Source organism: Camelus ferus, chromosome 3 (genome assembly GCF_009834535.1).
Source record: "Camelus ferus isolate YT-003-E chromosome 3, BCGSAC_Cfer_1.0, whole genome shotgun sequence".
Classification (NCBI taxonomy): domain Eukaryota; kingdom Metazoa; phylum Chordata; class Mammalia; order Artiodactyla; family Camelidae; genus Camelus; species Camelus ferus.
This window is the reverse complement of record NC_045698.1, coordinates 54,011,117-54,019,689: the sequence shown is the minus strand read 5'-3', so window position 1 is coordinate 54,019,689 and position 8,573 is coordinate 54,011,117.

The window sequence follows — 8,573 nt, the reverse complement described above, 5'->3', positions numbered from 1 at the left end:
ATGCATGAGTTTAAGCTAATACTTATAAAAGAACAAAGTGATTATAACCAAGTGGCCAAAATATTTAGAACAGATTTAGTAACTACTATAAGAAATAATCTATCTGTAAGTCTCTGGTTAAAAAGTAATAATTTAAGAGGACCACATAGGAGCAAATAACTAGCCCTCCAAAAAGTATGACATAGCAAATAAATGATCATGGGAAAAGAGGTCTCACAAATACTTTAAGAAATGTTTATGGACCAGGAGAATTTATAAAATCATGTTTGTATTTATCCTGGAAGTTGTGAGTATATGATGCTGAGCTCTATGAAGATGAATTGGGCACCATGCAGAGCCCCAGAGATCTGTAATCTAGTGGAGGGGACAGGGAGATATGCCAGTAATACCCCAAGGAGTAAATGAAGGAGGCAAATGTGGAGTTGTGCCCAGGTGTGCCCAAGGCAGCTCAATATGGAAATCACTAGCAAGTGTTCAAATAGAACATTGGCTAAATGGTGTTGCTTTAGGTATCTAAACTGTGTCTTGCAGCAGGAGAGCAAACCAGGCAGAGGGACTTCTTTAAAGACCTGATCCAAACGTACAATGACAGGGTTCAGGGCAGGCTGCCCCAAGATGTGCCACTCTGGTATGCTGATTATTCTCAGCTGAAAACAAGCAAGGTCCAGAGGACTCAGGAAGAAACTTTGAACATCCCCCTTACTACCTAAAAGAATTGAGATAGGAGGCCCTGTCCCAGGAAGGAGTTATCAACATATATAGCAACTATAGTAAGTAAGTATGAGGTAGGTGTGGCAGACAGGAAGGAACCCAGCGAGGCCCATTTGATTAAGGTCCTCTCTGTGGCCCATCATCTTTGGATGGCCCAGCAAACATTTATTTACCAAACAATAACTCTTTTTATCGTCCTGTGCGTTACCTTACTTCCCTTTGAAGTCCCAGACCCCTACCTAGTTCTCCTCAGTCTAGAATAATATATATTCCTCATCTTGCCTTACGGTCTTGGGAATTCTTCATATTTATGAGGATTTTCCCATGCATATGCAATAAATTTCATTTTCTCCTATTAATCTGCCCTATGTAATTTTAATTGCCAGTGTAAACAAAGAAGAACAAAGAGTGTTTTTGTTCACCACCCGATTCTGCAAGGATTAAGCTGTAACCTGGTGCAGTCGCTGACCGACAGTGCTCTCTGAGAAGAAATTAAGATGATAACAGGAAGAACCAGTCTGGGGCTCAGACAGAGGAAATTAAGATAACAGGATGCTCTGTACTTTGGACAAGCAAGCCCCTTATACAGTCAGATGTATAGCTCAGGAAGAATTTTAATGAACCCAGATATTTGCACCTTCCCATAGATAGAAAAACACTAAAATCAGCTTGAGATATCTCTTCTTTGTGACTAGCAGTAATCTTCTACCAAGATATATGATTAACTGCACAGGTTCCCTAGCCAAAAATCATATATATATACACATACACACGTGTGTGTGTGTGTGTGTGTGTGTGTGTACGCTTCTTCCCCTACCTTTTCAGAGCAGTTCCTCTGGGCTACTGAGAGGCTGTCTCTTGGGCTATAATCTTGAGTAAAAATCCCTGAATAAAGCAAACTCACAGCTCTTACTTTGTGCCTTTTCAAGTTGGTACCAGATGAAAGAACTAAGAAGGGAGAGAGAGGGAAACTGCCCTCCCACAACAGTCTTCAATCTATAGGTGTTGCTGCTTTTCCTGTATTGGGTGTTTGTTTTTAAAAATATATTTAGGATAGTGGTGATTACACAGCAGTGTAAGTGTGTGCTTAGTGCCACTGAATTGCACACTTTAAAATGGTCAATTTTATGTGTGTTTTACCACAGTTTAAAAAATAGAAAAATTTTATTTGACCTTTTTATGAGTAGTATTTTCACCTTAATTCTCGTGAAGCTTACGTTTTACATCTTTATTTACTATTTAAGAAGCTTTTCTTAAATTTAAGAAGCAGGATGTTATCCGTGTATAATTTGCCTATCTTATCACAAAATCAGTCATCAGTTTCAATTTTAAAAGTGCTATTTGTGGTGCACAAAGCATTAAAATTTTTTAAAATTTTATTTATTTTTTAATGAAGGTACTGAGGATTGAACCTAGGACCCCATCGTATGCATGCTAAGCACATGATCTACCAGTGAGCTATACCCTCCCCTCACAAATAATTTTTTAAATATTTATAGCCACTATTAGTAAGCACCTTATACTCTAAAGCTTCCCAAATGGTTAAGAATGGTAATACTCAGGATACACTAATACTCATGAACAGTAATACTCATTTACACCTAGGGAAAACTAAGATATAGACAGCTTGACTAACAAATTTGTCACAACTGTATCCAGGATTTAAAATGTCTGCTCCCTTTCCTGCAGAGATGTGGCCATGTCACTTTCCCGTGGTTGCCTAATATTTCATTCTGTTATTTGCCAGGCTAATATTGAGATAAGCATTGATACTTGGCAAATATTCCTCTTTCTTTCCCAATTTCACATTCCGCTGAATCTCATAGGAAATCCTATGAGAAAACACCTGTTTGGAGGTGTCTGGACTCCCCACCTTCCACTCATGATAAATACATTCCTAGAAAAGATTAAAAAAATAGGGGCCTTGTTGGCTTATAAAAGTGCTAGAAGCTTAAGAGGGGAAAATGACATCTCAGCTGTATAACAAAAAATTTTGGAATCTGAGAATGATTATTTAGTTTCTATTTAAAAAAAAAAGGATAGCAGAAGACAGATAAATCAACCTCTGCTTTAATTAAACTAAACCAATAGGCCACTTAAGTGAATGCTGGAGAGGATTAGATGCGCCAGGGAGTGTGTGGAATATAATGTGTTACTTAAAACCTTTAATAACCCAAACTTTTTACCTGTCTACCAGAGAGAGATGTGATTGCACTGTCAACCAAATTGTTTTCATGTGAATAAAATGCATAAAAGACTTGAAAACCAACCCTCTTCTACTCATTAAAGTCTTCTAGTACTTCATTAATTTTAATGGTATAATCTAGGGCTGATTGAAGTGCACCTGAATGCAGTTAGTGCCTCATCAGTACTGATGAGTTCTAAGTAATTCAGGCCATGTCTGCAGAGTGATCACAAATTACCTGTCTCTATTTACATCCACTCTATGCATGTTTGCCCATGTCTTCAACAGCACAACTTTTACATTCCAGGAGCCCAGTGCCTTCCTTTTTGATCTCACCTACATTATTTTAAAGCAATTTCTATTTTCAGAGCTGCTTTTATACTTACAACTGAGTTTTGTGCAAACAAAAGATTTTGTGGAGGTGCCAACATATGGCATTTCTTCCCCAAATCTTCAGACTGAATACTGACATAGCCTATATGAGTCAAATGCATTTTTCAAAAAGTAAGGAATCTGATATGTTAAAAAGTAAATGAATACCAGTTTTGCATTTCTACTGTAACTTTGTTCCATAAAACAAATTTTTTAGGAAAACCTCTTAAATCCTTCTTACTGAATTCCATAATTGCAACTCTCAAACCAGATTTACTCATTGTCAAATACAGCTTTAGCTTACAGATTGGAAACACGATTAATTATGGTGCACCTCTTTAATTCTTGACCTCTAGCATGGGCATTATTGCAGCACTAGGTTAAGTGAACGTATGTACCCAAACCAAGAAGTTCAGTCTAACCCCATCCCCACCGTAGGAACAAACAAGAGGATTTGAACGTTAGTAGCAACTGGGTAGGACTTTCTCCAATGATGTGAAAGGCCCTTTCACCACATGTGATCTCTCCATCCCCCTTTTCTAGGTTCCATGATAACCATTCGCCCTCTCTTCACGTAGGTTTTTTACAGAAAGTGTAAAATGCAATTAATTTGGCTTACTTTTCTGAATCTTCTGATTCCAGTCTTACAGTTCTTTGCTTTAGTCTTAGATCCCAGGCAGTTCTCTAATTTAGTCTTCCAGATGGCTAATCTCCATTATGTGCAGATTTTTCTCATTTCTCAGATGGCAGTATTATTTATCTTTTTTCTTTTTTTTTTTCCTGAGGGTTTTGAGGCTCCCTCATATGTGTTCTATTTCCCAATAAAATTGTAAAGCCCTGTATAGTGTATATACATATGTACTTAGCCATAAAAAGAATGAAATAATGCCATTTTCAGCAATAAGGATGGGGAGGGAGGGAGGCAAGAATTCTACCACTGAAACACCAATGCCCCCTACTGGGATGGACATAGAAATTACCATACTAAGTGAAGTAAGCCAGACAGACAAAGACAAATATCATATGATATCACTTATATGTGGGATCTTTAAAAATGACACAAATGAACTTATTTACAAAACAGAAAGACTCACAGACAAGAGAAAACAAACTTCTGGTTACCAGGGTAAGAAGCGGGGAGGTAAACCGGGAGTTTGGGATTGGCAGATACAAACTACTATATACATAATATATAGACAACAAGGTCCTACTCTATAGCACAGGGAACTATATTCAATAGCTTATAGTAACCTGTTATTAAAAAGCATATATATATATACACGTTTTATGGAATACTGAGAGAGGAATGTTTTGTATTTGTCTATTTCCTCTCTCAGTTCTGTCAATTTGGGCTTTGTGTGTTTTGAAACTTGTTATTAGATGAGCATATATTTATAATTTTTAAAAGTCTTCTTAATGAATTTATATGTACATAATTGTGGAATGTCCCCCTTTATCCTTTCTCAGAAATCTACTTTAGTAATTGTGAAATACTAAAGAGACTATAAAATATTAGAAAAAATATATATACATATTGCTTTCTGACTCGAGTTCCCGGTACAGGGCTCCTAAAATCCTTATCATTTACTACGTGATAAAAGCACAAGGAGCATCTTTTGTCCTAACATTTGGTCTTTGACTTTGGTTCCTGACACAGAGCTCCTAAATCCCTTGGAATTTCTTAGTTGATATGAGTGCTTTCTGTTCTAATGAGGTGACTCTGGGAGGGCTCCTGAATAGCTTCAGGATGGGGGCTGGTCACCAGAAAGAAGAAGTCATGATTAGAAGCCTAGAACTTCCCACCCCATCCTCCATCCTCCAGGAAGTGGCAAAGGGCTGGAGTCTGAGTTAATCACCAATCATGCCTATGTGAGAAAGCTTCCACATAGAATAAATATGAAAAAAAAAAACACTTAGGCATATCATATGCAAACTGCTGAAAAAAATCTTCGAAGCAGTCAGAGAAAAATGACCCATTACAAATAGAAGAAGAACTATTTGCATAGTCATGGACTTTTCACCAAAAACCACGGAAATCAGAAGATGATTTGCCACAAGAAACCAATGTGCTGGTTTCTTGTGGCAAAAGAACAAAATATTTAGAGCTGAAAGGGGGGGAAAAAGGAAGGAGAGAATTTAATGTTTATTGAGCCAGGTAGTTAGGTCTATGTCTTCCAAATTCTGAATTTTATCCCATTAATGTGTTCTGAGATCAATTTAGTGGGTCACAATCAGCATGTTTTAAAACTGAAAGAGAATAATATATTGTAGAATAGAAAAATATTAAAGTGCTTCTCATATCATAAAGATAACTATTACTACCTAAAACTTTTATTTGGGTTTTACATACATACACATACACACTCACGTGCATACTCATATATGTGGGTACTGGGTTCTAATGTAAAATATATTTCTTCCCAGAGGTTACAGTGAAAGAAAAAAAAAAGTTAAGTCACTGCCTTATATTATTTAATGATCATAAAATCTTTGTAAAGCAAATTATCCCCATTTTACAAACAAAACCAAGACTCAATTAAATAATTTGCCCTTGGTCATAGAGCTGGTTAGTGGCTGAGCTTAAATTTAAGGCAAATCTTTTGACCTTGAAACAATTTCTTTTGGCTGCTTTCACAACACCTCTTTTATGACCTTTGGCCTGAAAGAGAATAGCCAGTTTTGCATAAGCACAGGAATCAAAGGACCCAAGGAAGAGGGCCAGAGTGGTTTCCCAGCCATAAAAGCCTACTCTGCTGCATTCTGTCCCAGATACAAGGAATATGGCAAATTTCAAAAGTCCCATGACACAATACCATGCTCGTTTCCATCACTGCTAGGTCAATAGTGACTGAAGGAGAACTTAGTAAACAGGAACTATTTGCACTTTGGCTGAAAGATACGGCATTCAATTAGAATTTTAATTAATAGTTAAGTCTTTTTATCTCTTCCAGTTGACTCACCTTTTACAAAAAATATCTTTTCTGTTTTTCACTGTAACATTGCCAAAGTGCTGGTTCCTTGTGGCAAAAGAAACCACAACTTCTGCAAATAGGATCCTATCATTCAAATACTTGGGGATGCTTGAGGAGAAAGGACATTCTTGTATCTAATTTAAGTGCTATCATATGATCTGAAAATTGTCTGAAGAGCTGTCAGGGAAAGATATTTGATGACTATGGAAGATTTCAACAAAAACTGATATGCCAGACTGAGTGTTTAGGAATCAACTGTAGACTTTGTTTAAATGACTGCCTTTAGTTATGAATATCTTGTTCTTACGGAGTAGAGTCACACATAAGTACATTCCTGGTAATACAATAAAGCCCCACAAATCAAACAGCCCCACAAATCAAAGAGTTTCAAAATATGAAAACGAATATATGTATCTATGTGCAAGACTGGGACGTTGTGCCGTACACCAGAGATTGACACAGTGTAATTGACTGTAATTCAATATAAAAAATTTTTTTTTAAGTTTCAAATGCAGGTAATTTAAAGGTGAAGTAATAACAGTCTGTGGGCAAGCCAATATTGAACGCAAATGTGGCTGTGGTTATTGATGAGTAGAACTAATGGCTAAAGATGAGAAATAAATTAGATAAAAATACAACAAAAAAGGAGGTATTAGCTGCATTCTCTGTACCTTAGATATTCAGTTAATTCTTGTTAATAATGCTGATAATGTTGCTGGGGATGTTGTGGAACAGATTACAAGGCTTGCCTCCTTTTTATATTAGTAGCCATATCATTTTATACTACTGCTTGTTCTTCAGCTTTTCCTCTAAAAAAATTAAATTTTGGCATATGCCTTTATTTAGTCTCTTCAATTCTTTTATGCCTGTGTTTCTTTAGATGTATGTACTTGCCTTCACTTACCACTTATCTCATCAGACCTTTCAGAAGAGGGACCATCAGTTCAGTTGGTTGCCCTAAAGAATGGTTTTAAGAGAAATTCAGAGATAGATTATTATCATATTATAATAGTGATTCCTTTTTTATTATTTAGCAAGTAAACCCTAACATAGTACTTAACAATGTGCTGAGCACTTCTAAGTGAACTTTACAAATAATCATTTGTAAAATGAGAGAGGTATTATCATTGTTCTCATTTTATACAAAGGGGCCTGAGGAACTTAGACTAAGTCAATCACTTAATGTCATGAAGCAGGAGAGTTGGGACTTGCACTCCAGCAATGTGGCTGCAGAGTCAACATGCTTGGCCATGATGCCATTCCTCTCAAGCCTCCATCCCTGTCCCCAGAATGCCAGTCACTGCCTGAGGTTCTGATCCCTCTTTTGTCTATGGGCACTGATTGGCAGAATAGCCTCCACCTCACCCCATTCAGGGTATACAGCACGATATTCTGAATTGCATTGGATGTGGTTTCCTCTTCTAAATTTTGACCACATACCAATTTATCACTCAAAAGTTAGTATGGTGCCTATTAGCACCAACACAAGTGTATTCTTTTCATACTTTATTTTTCTCAATATAGGAGGGAAGACAAATGCTTATATCAGAGCACGATTTATTCACTGTAGCATGTACAGTTCTCACAAAATGCAGAACTTGGTCTCATTCGTATTATTCAGGCCAACAATATTTTTCTTGTTAGGTAGAGCAGTTTTATAACTTGTTACAGAATTAGTTGCTCCCACCTCTTCTACCACACCCCTTCATGTTATTGACATCACAGGATGGATGGAAAAGAATAACAAGATTCAAAGTAAACGTCTGCTGAGGGAAGAATTTGGTTTTCAAACTATACTAAACACACTGTCAGTATTTCAGACAGCTAATTTTGGATTGCTATGGAGAGACTGACTCCACAAATGGACAATGGCCAGACCATATATGACAACAGAACTCTGACCCACAACCTCTGCAGCAACCAGTGCAAGAAGACAAACTACAAGCTCTGAGCAATCGGCTCAGATTGAGGGACTTCCAGTTTCCCTAAATTTTGCCCCTGTTTCCAATTCAGAACCAACCAGGGAAAGACAAATACGCTTCCCAAACCAGTTACATAGGACTTAGTCTGCTTCCAGATCGTCTGCCTCCAACTTCCCCATGCCTACAAACCCACTCTGAGCACAGTTGAGCATACTCATTTTTTCAAAGGAAGCTTTCCTATGCCTGCCTGTGAGTTTCTGCCAAGTTCAAGCAGGTGATGGTGACTGCCTTGCAACAGAAGCTCTAAATAAACAGCTTCTGTTTGTCCTCATTGGTATCATCTTTATTTTCACACTTTCGAAAGAAATGAATCTCCTCTTGCTCTATTTGCCAGAAAACTGATTAAATTAG